The sequence below is a fragment of the Lynx canadensis genome, chromosome B3 (genome assembly GCF_007474595.2).
Source record: "Lynx canadensis isolate LIC74 chromosome B3, mLynCan4.pri.v2, whole genome shotgun sequence".
NCBI classification, from domain to species: Eukaryota; Metazoa; Chordata; class Mammalia; order Carnivora; family Felidae; genus Lynx; species Lynx canadensis.
In genome coordinates, this window is record NC_044308.2 from 102,554,287 (window position 1) to 102,569,078 (window position 14,792).

The 14,792-nt window shown below is 38.8% G+C and overlaps 1 protein-coding gene across 7 annotated transcripts in view; it reads left to right on the forward strand.

The window, feature by feature from the left end:
* FBXO34 (F-box protein 34) overlaps positions 1-14,792 on the forward strand; it is an 88,747-nt gene that overhangs the window by 60,775 nt on the left and 13,180 nt on the right. Inside the window, exon 1 of one of the 7 annotated variants that reach the window (XM_030319167.1) lies at positions 4,364-4,675. The exons of the other annotated variants lie outside the window; for them this stretch is intronic. The gene's annotated coding sequence lies outside the window, so the exon portion shown is untranslated. Of the gene's footprint in view, positions 1-4,363; positions 4,676-14,792 lie in introns of those variants that run through there. 7 annotated transcript variants of the gene reach the window in all.

Consider the following 14,792-nt stretch of genomic DNA (forward strand, 5'->3'; position numbering starts at 1 on the left):
ATCTCTCGGTCCGGGAGTTCGAGCCCTGCGTCAGGCTCTGGGCTGATGGCTCGGAGCCTGGAGCCTGTTTCAGATTCTGTGTCTCCCTCTCTCTGCCCCTCCCCCATTCATGCTCTGTCTCTCTCTGTCCCAAAAATAAACGTTGAAAAAAAAATTTTTTTTAAAAAAAAAGACCTTTCATGTACCATATGCTTTATTAGTCTGCTTCCCAGCTAGAATGTATATCTGATGAAGACGAATACTTTTATATTTAGCTCACTGCTGTATCGCTAATCTTTGGAAGAGTGCCTGGTAAATAGTAGATGCTTAGTAAATACTGAGTGAAGAAAAGATCTAGTTGGTACCTTCGCTCACAAACTGTGAGATTTGAATAGGAGTAATGATTGCTTGAATGTTCAAATTAGAGGCTGGAAATTATTTTATACTTGTGAAACGGAAGAAAATTCCCAAAGGTAGGAAAGGCCTGGTCTCTTTAGGCCCCCCCACAGGATAGTTGCAATTTATTGTTTTTTAATTTTTTTAATTAAGACTCTATACCCAACATGAAGCTTGACCTCACATCCTGAGAACAAGAGTCTCATATTCTAAGGAATGAGCCAGCCAGGTGTCCCAGTAGTTGCAATTTGAGTGTAATGCTAGTGTTGCAGATTTAGATGAGAGTGGGTCCAAAAATCTCTACCATCTGTGTAGTTTTAATCAAATCTCTGTGGTATGCACTTATATTATAAATATATTAATAGTTTTTCCTGTGCTGCTCTCATCTTCTCCCGCACTAAATAATTTCTGGTCTGGAGTATTATTTTGTAAATTTGAGTAACATGTGAATCATCCAAAGGAAGAAATTCATTAAGACCCTTTTTTTAAACTTTTTTTTTTTTTAACGTTTATTTATTTTTGAGACAGAGAGAGACAGAGCATGAACGGGGGAGGGTCAGAGAGAGGGAGACACAGAATCTGAAACAGGCTCCAGGCTCTGAGCTGTCAGCACAGAGCCCGACGCGGGGCTCAAACTCACGGACCGTGAGATCATGACCTGAGCTGAAGTCGGCCACTTAACCGACTGAGCCACCCAGGCGCCCCAAGACCCTTTAATATAAATAGAATTAAAACATTTTTGGGGCGCCTGGGTGGCGCAGTCGGTTAAGCGTCCGACTTCAGCCAGGTCACGATCTCGCGGTTCGTGAGTTCGAGCCCCGCGTCAGGCTCTGGGCTGATGGCTCGGAGCCTGGAGCCTGTTTCCGATTCTGTGTCTCCCTCTCTCTCTGCCCCTCCCCCGTTCATGCTCTGTCTCTCTCTGTCCCAAAAATAAATAAACGTTGAAAAAAAAAAATAAAATAAAACATTTTTACGTTGCATTGTTATGTAGTTAAATATGTATGAACAAAACTAGTAAACCCTGTATGCTTCTAGTTCTTATACAACTATAAACTAATATACTTTATACTTTATTAATATACTTTAATATGCTATTTAGTTTCATATTATTTTGATACTATTTTGAATAAAGTTTGAAAAACTAAATTGATGCTTACAGTATAAGTGCTGCCATTCACTCTGCAAATTCTGTTGTGTTTGTCACATTTAAAAAAAAATTTTTTTTTAATGTTTATTTATTTTTGAGAGAGACAGAGACAGAGACAGAATGCGAGTGGGTTGGGGCAGAGAGAGAGGGAGACACAGAATCCGAAGCAGGCTCCAGGCTCTGAGCTGTCAGCACAGAGCCTGACGCGGGGCTGGAACTCACAAGCTGTGGGATCATGACTTGAACTAAAGTCAGATGCTCAATCAACTGAGCCCCCTAGGCGCCCCGTGTTTGTCACATTTTAAAGATACTGTGATAACTCATCTTCTCTACTTTTTTACATTTGAGCTGCTGCTGAAACCTTTGTTCATTGTTTGGCTTTCATTTTTCCTTCATTAAATCAGGGTTTCAGGCACCTTGGAGCATGTCTGTAGGTGTTCAATAATTATTTTCCACATGAATTCAGAAACTGAAGAACTTCCTATTTGATTATCCTTGGGTATTTAATATTTTTCTCACCTATACATCCCACTCAGAGTAGAAATAAGAATTATAGTAAATGTTATTCTCCTTGAGGGCGTTGTTATATGAAACACTGAATGACTGATGTAAAGGATCTGCCTCTGCATGAAATTAGGTCTAGCACTGTCACCTGTCTGTAAGATCCCAGGTAACGCAGGTTAGCTTCTGGTTTGCTTCTGGGTAATGTTTGGTTCTTTGCTAATCACTGTAGAAGGCTTCTTGGATACAAAGCTCTTTCTCAGATTGTCTTTTGCTATGCTTTCTAAAAGTTGGAAATGTTTAATACATGATGGGACTAAGTGTCAGTTCCTGAAGTAACATATATTGTAAAGTGTTTTCATAAGGAGAACTTGGTGTACCTCTTTGTTTGAATCTTATTTTAAGAGAGAGAGAGAGGGAGGGAGGGAGGGAGGGGAGAGAGAGAGAGAGAGGGAGAGAGGGAGAGAGGGAGAGAGGGAGAGAGAGAACTTCAAGCAGGCTCCATGCCCAGTGTGGAGCCTAAGGCAGGCCATGAGATCATGACCTGAGCCCAAACCAGTAGTCAGATCCTTAACCAACTGAGCCACCCAGGTGCCCCTTAATCTTTTATAACTTAAAATGTAGTGTTTTGAGCTTGTAGTGTATCAGAAAATGTTGACCTTTGAAGTTATGGCTACATCCCTACTTGATCTTGAGCAGGTTTCAGTTTTTGAGCTTTTATCTCCTTTCGGCACAATGGTTGCAGACTTCAATACAAAAACATTAAGGTTATATATAGGTTTGTGGTGACATGAGCATGGGGGAATAGGCATATGGAGACTGGGGAGGAAAGAAAGAAGGAGCAGCTGATACCTTTGTACACAACCAAGATGCAAATGATCTGAGGAACAGAAAGAGGGCAGATGAGATGTTTGCAAAAGTGCTTTGTAGATACAAGACATTTCTTTTTTTTTTTTTTTTAAATTTTTTTCAACGTTTATTTATTTTTGAGACAGAGAGAGACAGAGCATGAACAGGGGAGGGGCAGAGAGAGAGGGAGACACAGAATCTGAAACAGGCTCCAGGCTCTGAGCGGTCAGCACAGAGCCCGACGCGGGGCTTGAACTCACAGACCGTGAGATCATGACCTGAGCCGAAGTCGGACGCTTAACGGACCAAGCCACCCAGGCGCCCCGATACAAGAGATTTCTTACAGCTCAGGTGCTTGTATGTTTAGGGAAGATACTTGTTTTATTTTTCCAGTGGCTACAGTTTATTAGCTTATAAGACCACCTTTCCTAGGGAGTAGGATCCTGCTTAGAGGCTGACAAGAGACCCACAAGTCACAAATTCCAGCAGTTTGTGAATTATGATTGGTTACTTTATTTGTACTAATAGTCTGTTTCTATAAGATTGGTAGTATGAGAGGAATAGGCTTATTGGTAGAAATTTGGGGGTGATGTAGTTTTGTATCATTTCTTAACTCTTAGTGTGTTTGGCTTTGCTGTTTGGTATGTACAGTTTTGCCACCTATTAACCCAGCAGTGAAATCTGATCTTGGTATCAGGTTCTCCTTTGTGGTTTGGTTTATTAATAATTGAAGTACCTAAGGGTTCTGGGTGTGAACTCTGCATACTTTGTAATTGATTTAGAAAGAACCAGGGAAGTTAAGATTTTCTATTAAAGTAATTAATAAAGCATTGTGGCTTTGAAATAAATATATATAACTGTTACACCAAAATGACCAAAACATGATAATAGGACCCAGTTTGTGTTTTTATTGCCCTTAAAGATGAAAGTATTTTTAAACTTCTTGGTGCCCTTTTCCTTTCTAGTTTGGGTGTGTAGGAGTCTGTTTATCAGAAATATTTTAGCACTGATGTTGGTTTGGCATTAAAAAAAAATCTATGTAAACATGACCCTGGACAGCTGTGTTTAATATAGTAAAGAACCATGGGGAGACTTTACAGTATTTCTTGTTGGGACTTCATGTCTGTATATTTTAGTATTTAAAGGATGTGGTTTGGGGCTTTGAAAATGAGAAGGATGTTGCCTAACTCATAGCTGAATGTCTGCTTATCTAGATTGTTCTGTCGTGGAGGTTATTAGCAACGTGAAAGTTGTTTTTACTCTACTTAAACTGGCAGTATTAAGTTGGAAAACTTTTGTGGAAGTATTTGTTTGCACATGGCTGGTGAGTAGGATTTTCTTTAAAATCTGGCATTGCATAGAAATTTTTAGGTAAGTAGGGTGCTGGAAAAAAGTGGCTACTCAAGCCAAACTGTGTTTTGCTTTGCAGAAAAGTAATGAAGATTAAAAGTGACCATGAGCTGGAGAGCATCTCCACTTCTTCCACCTCCCATCACTGAGCTAGCAGTGCACTAGGTCAGGAAGTGGTGGGTGGAGTTGTTTAGTTGTATCAACTTCCTGGTCTGCCCAAGTATCGATTAGTCAGGCACTCCCATGTTCCATTTAAAAGATGGTTGCTGATCTTTTAAAAGAAAGATTTACATTAAATCCTTAGGTTTGACATTGATTCACTCTAATGAACACTTGCCAGGTGCAAGGAAGGCCCTGTGCTCCATGCTCTGTGAGAGCTACAGAAAGGAGTATGATTACTCATACCTTTCAGTTTACAGTATAGTAGGGGAGAGGAAGACAAGATAGACCAAGGTAAGTGTCCCATGGGAGGCATATAGTAGCTATTCCTTAATACTGCTGGGTGAGGGTGGGGCAGTGGATGACACCCGGGCAGGAGGGGCCCAGCTGGGTAAGCAGTTTCTGTAGTTGTACAATATACTACAGTAGTAGTACAGTGAGTAAATGATAAAGATGGTAACAGGTAGGGAAGAAAGGTTAAACAGTCCCTGTGACGGTAAAAGGAAAGATACAAGGAAGAACTAAGACAGGAGCTGTTAATCAGAAGCCTTGAGATTTCCCCTGAATTCTGTGCAGAATAGTTTGTGTGCATGCCCTGGCCTTTTTTCTTGGGCAGAGGACTTAGACTTTTCCTCAGATTCTGAAGTGTCCGCAGTGCAAGAAAGATTGAGAACCATTGAGTTAAGTTATCAACTTTCGATGACAGAGGATATTGAGACTTTATAAGGAAGTCATGGGGTAGAACAGTTTTTCCTTGTGGGAGGTATTGGGGGGATTTGGGTACTGAGTTTATGAAGTTGTCTCTGGACCAGGGCAGTGATTGCCTTGTCAAACTGGTTTTCCCACCCAGCAAGTCCGGTGGGTCCATTAGTAGATTGCATGACAATGAAGAGTAGGTATTTTGAGTCAAAGGAGTTTATTAAGTATTATTTCCCCCTTTATTTGGAGGCCAGATTGATGAAGGTTTGAGAGACTGGGATGCTATTGCAGAATAGTTCCCAGCGTTTACTTTTCGTGGAGCTCCCTTTTTTTTTTTTTTTTAATTAATTTTTAAAATTTTATTGTTTTTTAAATTTACATCCAAATTTATTAGCATATAATGCAACAATGATTTCAGGAGTAGATTCCTTAGTGCTCCTTATCCATTTAGCCCATCCCCCCCCCCACACCTCCTCCAGTAACCTTCTGTTTGTTCTCCATATTTATGAGTCTCTTCTGTTTTGTCCCCCTCCCTGTTTTTATATTATTTTTGTTTCCCTTCCCTTATGTTCATCTGTTTTTTCTCTTAAAGCCCTCATATGAGTGAAGTCATATGATTTTTGTCTTTCTCTAATTTCACTAAGCATAATACCCTCCAGTTCCATCCATGTAGTTGCAAATGGCAAGATTTCATTCTTTTTGATTGCCGAGTAATAACTCCATTGTATATATATACCATATCATCTTTATCCATTCATCCATCGATGGACATTTGGGCTCTTTCCATACTTTGGCTATTGCAGATAGTGCTGCTATTAACATGGGGGTGCATGTGTCCCTTTGAAACAGTACACCTGTATCCCTTGGATAAATACCTAGTAGTGCAAATGCTGGGTCGGAGGGTAGTTCTATTTTTAGTTTTTTGAGGAATCTCCATCCTGTTTTCCAGAGTGGCTGCACCAGCTTGCATTCCCATCATGGAACTCTTCTTATGTGTAAAGTATTCTGTGCTTGATCTCATAGGGGGAATCTATAAAATACTATACAGGGTCCCTGCCCTTAAGGAGTAGATGGTATCTAGTGCTTTCCTTTTGGCTTTTTGTTCAGCCTGGATCTGTGTATGTTCAGTTAATCTTTGAGTCTTTGACCATTTCCTGGGCAAAAGAAACATTTCTTTTAAAATGAACTTGAACTGACTTTGGTTTGTGACTTAATTTTCCTTTTAAAGAATGGAGAACCACTGGGATTTGAGGGTTTAGGAAATAGAATCATTATTATACTGTACTTGTAATTAGGAAGCCCTGTACAGCTGATTTGGTGACTTCTGAGCAAATCCTTTGACTCTTCTGACTATTTATTTTTATATCAATATGTGTGTATACACACACAGCTTTGTTTAAAAATGTTATAAAGCACATTTTAAAAAATGACCTGTCAGGGCACCTGGGTGGCTCAGTCAGTTAAGTCTCTGACTCTTAATTTTGGCTCAGGTCATGTTCTCATGGTTTCCTGAGTTGGAGCCCTGAGTCGTGCTCTGTGCATTAATCACATGGAACCTGCTTGGGATTCTCCCTCTCTCCATCTCTCTCTGCCTCTCCCCTGCTCACGCTCTCTCTCAAAATAAATACTTAAAAAAAAAAGACCCATCATTTAATATTCTAAGATGAACTGCTTGTATAACCAATTATTTAAAAATATTCATTACACTTTAATTGGTCAGTTTCCACATTTGTGAAATGTGAATAAATAATAATTGTATACATCTCATACAGTTGTCCTGAAGATTAAATTAATGTTTATATGTGCTTAATAAATATCAATGGCTATGTTGTTAATAATATTAATATTTTAATACTAATACTATCATTTCTCCCTTCCCCATGGGTGAATGTGGGGGGTGAGTATTGTTATAAAAGAATTTACAATGAGGTATCTTTAAATAGCAAAATTTCTTATGCATTTATTGAAATGTTTATATTTATCTTTAAAGTTATGAAAGTTAAGTGCACTTATCCATAAGGCAGGTTCAGTTATTAATAATTAGACTGCTCATTTAGGTCACAGAATGAGGGAATTGAAAGCCATATCTGTTTAATTAAGAAATGGATTGATTGATCTTGATCACTGTTGTCTTTTAGTTCTTTTTTATTTGATTCTGTTTTTGTCTCTCTTTTTTATATATTTTTTTGTTCTCTAATTTATTTCCTGTTCAATTTTTAGTAACTAGCGTGGAGTAGGGCAAGAAGAATTTTTATTGGTTGGTGCCCGGTGTCTGAACCCGGAAAGAGTGACACATCAGATAGCCTGGGGCTTAGTGGAGAGGGACTTACAAAGAGTCCTGTGGAGCTGTTTTACCCAGGAACCACTGAACTCCACCACATTTTCCTCCAAATCAGACTGTATGCAGCTTCACCCTGTGTGTGTATAATGAACATTTCCAGGCTTATTCATCCATTGTTTTCCAAATGCTTCCAATTATTTCCCCTTTTTAAAAACCAGTAATTATGAGAAAATTCTGTTATGTACAGAAATGTAGAAATAGAGTTACGAACCTGCACTTAGCCATATCCAGCTTTAACAGTTTATCATCTCATGGCCAATCTTATTTGATCTATACTCCAAACCATTTCTTCTGTCCCGTATTGTTATGAAGGAAATCTCAACTATCATATCACTTACTCTAAAAAGATTTTAAGATGTATATCTAACAGATAAGGACTTAAAAATACATGTATACACACATATATATTAATTTTTATAGTATGTCTATTTGACTCAGCATCCATTCTATTTGGCTGGTTTCTTAAGGGTTTTTTGTTTGTTTGTTTTTTAAGTAGGCTCAACGCCCAACATGGTGCTTGAACTCAAGACCCTGACGTCAGAAGTCACATGCTGTAGTGACTGAGCCAGCAAGAGGCACTCCTTGTTAAGTTTCTTTTAATGGGATAGCCTCCCTGCCTACACACCCCACCCATCCCCAGTCTGTCTGTCTTTCTAACTTGGAATTTGCTTGAAGAAACCAGCCTTATTTTGTTCTATAGTGTAGTTTCCCTGCTAGATTTTACTGTTTGTATTCCTCAGATGTGTAATATATTTTTGTCTCCTGTGTTTTCTATAAATTGGTAGCTGGCTTTAAAGGACTGACCAGATTAGAATTTTTTTTTTTTTTAATGCCTTCTTTTCCTCTCTCAGAAGCATGTGCTGTGTTTCAGGTTTGCCCAGATCCATTAATTCAGTAAAAGTTGGAAAATTGTAACATCTATTTCTATCATTCCTTCCATTTATTTTGAATCAAAACCTATCAGAAAATTTAAAAATTTTTTAAATAATTTTTTCAGAGATTGAGCATTTTTAAAAAAGTTTATTTATTTATTTTGAAAGAGAGAGAGCGTGCAGGGGAGGGACAGAAAGGGGGGGGGGGGAGAGAATCCCAAGCAGACTTTGCACTGTCAGTGCCCTAGATCCCGACCTGTGGCTTGATCTCATGAACCATGAGGTCATGACCTAAATTGAAACCAAGACTGAGCCACCCAGGTGCCCCCGAAATAAAATTCTAATTTAAGGCATTTAATGGCTTTAAGTGTATTTTATTTTGATTTTGTAGCAGTACTGTACATGATTTGGTGTTGAGATGTGCTGTATACTCTATTGGGTAGCTGACTACTGCAGAGCAACTTTAGACCCATGTGTTTTATTTAGGTAGGAAGTTGTCTTAGAGTGCTTACCAGTAGTTTTTTCCCAGCTAGAAATAAGTATGAGGGGTGAATATGCATTCTAAGGAGTGTGTACTTCCCTACTTGTTTAATACTATAAATTGCTGTTTTAAAGTTTTACCTACTTGTGTAATTTTTTTTCTTTTTAATGAGCTTAGGCACTTAATTTTCTAAAACTGTTTCTGGGCTTGATTTGGAATCAGGAGGAGTAAAGTCTAAAATATGTCTGCTTAGTACAGTTAGCTTTGGTATTACTTAACTGAAGACCTTGGTTTTTAAATTGTGCAATTTTCTTTCTTATAACTGTAGAAGGGCAGCTTGGAAGGTAATCTGATTTTGTTCAGTTTTCCCATTTCACAGCTGTTATATTTTACATTTGAGAGTTATCAAGGAGTCTGGGGCTCACTTGGTGTCCTTAAGGACTTTTCAAATAGTCCCCTACTAATATTTATAATATAATATTTTTGTTTCTGGAAAGGATTTATTTAGGGAAAAAACCCAGTTTCTTCATTGGTATTTCGTTTAAAGCAAGCATCTGAAGCTGGTGCACTAGAAAGTAGTTGAAGACCTAGTGATTTTGCCAGGTCAGTGAAGCTCATAAGAATATGTGGTGAGTTTAATAGAGGAGCTTTTCTTCAGTAAATCAGAAAGTGACCAGATAATTAATTTCTTTCCCCTCATACATTGTACTGCCTTTCTTCTTACTCTTTTCAGCTCTTGTTCAAGCTCAGGGCTTTTGAGGTGAGCTGACTTCTCTCTTACTGCTCAGAGCCAAGAAGTTGAATTTATTCTTCAGATACATCTACAGTGGAATAAACCTGTTTTTCACTTTTCTGTGGGGGATTTTGTGTGTTCGCTTTACAGATGAACTTGGACTTTGGATCATATAAATGGACATAGAAGGGAAATTGAAGTACTAGACCAGGAAATAAAAATTCAAGGTTTTCAGCAGTTTGCCAGCTGGAGCTCCAGCAAGTTATTTTTGGGGTATCTCTTTAGAAATAATGGTACAAGAAATCTCTTTAATGAATAGCACTTTTGTTTTCTGGGGCTCCATATTGCCACTTCATATCGTGTTGGATCCAACACAAAACTATAGTGATCCATTTGAGCTGCTTGTACAGTAGAGATGGATGTTACATTCTCAGCCTGTCTTCCACAGTCAGGCTGTGTCTAGAATATAGCATCCATTCGAATTCAACAAATGATTTTTGAATGAGGCTCCAGAGGCGCAGTGGTAAATCAGGCAGACAAGTGTTCCTATCCTTGGGAGTTTACACTTTAGTAAAATTGTCCACAGAGGTACGTCCCTAGGTGGAATAGTGAATTCAACAGAAGTTCCTCTTTTGCCCAATTGTCTGAACATATCCAAAGCTGTTTTTTGAGGGCAGTCAGGCATACAGAGAGAAGACGACAAGCCAGGTTTTGAAATTTCACAACATAATGTTATCTTTTTTGACTATGACTTTGGTGTGTAGAAAATAATGGATCTTCTGTCAGTAAACAAGAAACTTGTTAGTGATTTCTACCTCTTGTTATTTGTCTCTTTTTTATTCTAAGATTTTGTGCTGAATTGCAGTAGGTTTTCTTAGTTTAGACTTTCTGAAGTAATGTTTCTTCTCTCTTCACTCCTCTCCCCACCTTTAGTGTTGGCTAATAGGCTTAAAATTTATTCTAATATTGTTTGGTTGATCATTAGTTACTTCCAACCCTTTGGCAAGTAGCTAAATATAAACATGGTTACTGTATATCCTGTATTTTTCAAGATAATCTCAATTTCAAGTGTTTTGGTCCATTTTGGTATAGATTTAGTTTTTGATTTAGATATAAATGGTCCTTTAGGTCAGTGCTCTTTAACCTGAGTCCATGGATCCTGATGAGCTTTAGGGAGGTGGTTTGTGAATCTCCCGAAACAATAATCATGCCAGACTTTGTGGCTATGTGTCCTTTCCTCAGGGAGTGATGAAGTTTGGGGGTGATGGTGGGGGGTCCGGAGCCAACGACCAAGAAAGAATTCTTGAAGACCTCTCTAGTGCAAAAAGATGATTTTATTAAAGCATGGGAACAGGACCTGTGGGCAGGAAGAGCTTCTGCACTGGGGTCATGACAGGTAACTCATTATATACCCTCAGGTTGGGAGGGGGTCAGGGATAGAGTAAGTCTCTAAGAAATTTTGGAAGCAAGGTTTCCAGGACCTTGAGGGGCTAGCTGTTGCTACGGAAATGCCATTTATTACCGTTTAGTAAAACCTCAGTCATGAGACCCTTCAGATGTTTATCTGGAGGCCGTAAGTTTGGAGCATGATTGCCAGCATATATTGTGGAGCAGTTGAGATAGAGGAAATAGACTTACAGGATCCTCAAGGTTGGGATAATGTTAAGCTAAACTTCTTTTGCCCCCAGCAAAGTGTCATCATTGAGACAGCTGGGCTCCTAGAGGGGGGTCACTGCTGGTTTCAAGGACTTGTCAGTGGGTTCTAGGCAGTAAGGGAATTTAATTTTTCATTTGCTTAGTTTCCCACATTACCGTGGCAAGCACTTAAAGCCCTTTCCTTTGTTCTTGGGTAGCCAGGAGTGTCTGAGGACTATCACACTTATTCCACCTGGAAGGTGGGGTGGTGCCATCCTGTATTTTGCCCTCAGCTTGCCCCATGCTCCCTCCTCAGGGAGCATCCATTTTCTTTCATCAGAATTTTAAAGGGCTTATAGTGGCTGCAAAAAAGGTTAATAATAACCATTGTATTTTGTACTAATGAGATTTTAATAGGAGTGATAACATTTTTCCCCTTCCAGACATGTTTTGCAGAAAGACAGTTGTCCAGGTGTTAATTATTTGGAGCAGTGAGCTCTTGAATGATTTGAAGTGTTCTCTTAAATAAATATGGGTTGTATGGAGATCAAATCAGAATAGCTTTCTGGTTATTTTTATTTTATGATCTTAAAACATTAAGCTTTAACTCATGAATTCTTACATTTACCCCATTGTTAGGGGCTGAATTGCCTGCTGCTTCCCTTTGCATATGTTGAAGCGCTAATCCCCAGCGCCTGGGAATGTGACTGAATTTGGAGAGCTGGCATTTAAAGAGGTGATTCAGGGGTGCCTGGGTGGCTCAGTTGATTAAGCATCCAGACTCTGTGATTTCTGCTCAGGTCATGATCACATGGTTCATGAGACGGAGGCTCGCGTTAGGTTCCATGTGTTAACAGTGTGGAGCCTACTTGGGATTCTCTTTCTCCCTCTCTCTCTGCCCTTCCCCCACTCATGTTGCGCACGCGCTCTCTCTCTCTCTCTCTCTCTCTCTCTCTCTCTCTTTCTGTCTCTCAAAATAAATAAACTTAAGTTAAGTTTAAAGTTAAACTTTAAACTTAAGTTAAAGAAGGTAAGTTAAAAGAAGGTAGACAGGGTGGGCCCTAATTTAATCTGATTGGTGTCTTTAAAAGAAAGAATTCTGCACACAAGAGAAAGACACCAAAGGCATGTGTGTCCAGAGGAAAGATCCTGTGAGGACACCATGAGAAGGCAGCCTTCTGCAAGCCAAGGAGAAAGGCCTCAGAAAAAAACAAACCCACCGTCCCCTTGATCTTGGACTTTTAGACTCCAGACTTATGAAAAGTAACTTTTCTGTGTTTAAACCACACAGTTAGTGGTATTTTGTATGGTAGCTCTAGCAAACCGATATGCTGCTGATGAAGTAGTAGTTGAGTGTCAGTAAAAAGTATAGCAAGGGTAACTATTTCTCTTTGCCTCAAAGCATTTTTGGGGAAATGACAAAGTGTTGTGTATAGCTTCATGTAGTCTAGTACTGGAAAGAGATGGTAGGACCTCTGAAATCTAGATATATATTAATATTCCTATTCATATTGGTCTTACTCTTTATCATTTCATAGTTTTCCACTTGCCTATGGTTATATTTTATCTCATCTGTTCTCTACCATTTTTCTTTCTTTGAAACTAATTGTCATAAATAAATAAGTCTATTATAAATCAACACCAGGATAATATCTGTATGTATTGTCCTGTGTATTCTTCTGTATACAGTCATTCCAACCCAGCCTTATTCTCTGATAATATCATCTGTACTCAGGCCTGTGGCCCAGACTGTCATATTTGCATTAAATTTTTGAAGTTTCTCTTTGTCAGAAATAAAATTTGAGTGATCTTAGTGATGTCTATCTTTGTTGCTAACTTGACTCAGCACATGGGAAACTTTTAAGTTTGTAAATGAGTGAAAAGCTAAAGGATCAGTGTAGATTTCTTAGGTTTGCCATGCGTTCAGGAATTCTGTTAGTTTTGTTCATGCTGAAGTCTCAGGGTCTAGTCTGACACTGAAAGGGAAGTTAAGTATTTAATAAATGAATAGATTAATTTTAAGTTGGTTATCAAACTCAACATCCAAAATTTAACCCAAATTCTGTTTCCTGTCACAGTTAGACTTCTCAGTCTTTATTTATGACAATGAGATTAAGCTTACTGATGAAGTCTTCATCCATGTGTTCCTCATCTGCGCTCCCTCTTTTCATAATGTGCTAGGTAAGAGGATAGCCTCTGATTCCTGACTGTGCACACCCAGGCTTCTTGATGTGCTTGCTTGCGTGATCTTGGCAAGTTTTTTTAACCTCCCTCTGCTTTGGTTTTTTCACCTGCAATTAGGGTTAGTAAGAATATGCACTTAGGTTTTTTTGGGGGTGGGGTGGTTGTGAGCTTTGAACAGTGCCTAGCACATAGTAAACATTTTAGAGCTATTATTATTCTAGAAGTGAAAACAGATTATTCTGTTCTTACTTCTTTGTTATTTTTTATCTCTAGGTCTACATTGCTTGCTTTCTTTCCCTTTAAACAACACAACTTTTGCCCATAAAACTGGCATGATTTTCTTGGTAGTGGCAGGGTAAATTAGCACTACTTGGGGAGTGACTGAGCAAGATGTACCCAGTCATAAAAATACTCAAACTCTGACTCAGAAATTCCACTTCTGGGAATCTTCTAAGGACATACCTTTAAATGCATAAGAGAATGCATGCATGAAAGTTGCATTAGAACCTCCAGGATTGGAGGGAATATTTATTAAATTCTGGCACTTATACATTAACAGTTTTGATGGGTTTCAAGACCATGTAATAACATGGACAATACTTCTGATAAAAAGCATAACATTGTATATATAATATGATTACAACCATGTTAAGTAAATACACACATCCAGGAATTTCAGAAGATAGGACTTATATATAAGAGCTCTTTTAACCTCCGACTTGTTAAATTCTGCATTTATGTAAAGCTGCTTCTGAAGGCCCATAGTTTACCCTGTAAGTGAGAGGTCTCTATACCTTGTTTGTATACCATTGTCTTTCCTGTTTGGCTTTAGGAATTCCAGGGTTAGTCAAATTCTGCAGAATAGTGAAGACATACCCTCTGTACTAAAGGAAGTTTTATATGAGATTTAAGACAAGTACATAAGCCCTGGTTTGTGATTTTTCTCCAGTAATATGACAATTTGGGCTCCTTGGTGCCTAATGATTGAGGGGTTTTTTTGGTAATACAGATTTCTCACATTTACTCCTTGGAAATACTCATTTTCTTTTAAAAAATTTTAAATATTTATTTTTGAGAGAGCAAGAGAGACAGAACATGAGCAGGGAAGGGGACAGAGGGAGACACAGAATCTGAAGCAGGCTCCAGGCTCTGAGCTGTCAGCATAGAACCCAATGTGGGGCTCGAACCCATGAACTATGAGATCATGACCTGAGCCGAAGTTGGACGCTTAAGTGACTGAGCCACTCAGGCACTCTGGAAATACTGTTTTAACTCCAAGATTTATTTATTGTTACTTTCTTAAAGTTTACTTATTTATTTTAATAGAGCAAGCAGGGGAGGGGCAGAATCCAAACAGGCTCCTCACTGTCAGCACAAAGCCCCATGTGGGGCTCAAACTCGTGAACCGTGAGATCATGACCTGAGCTGAAACCAAGCATTGAACACTTAATTGACTGAGCCACCCA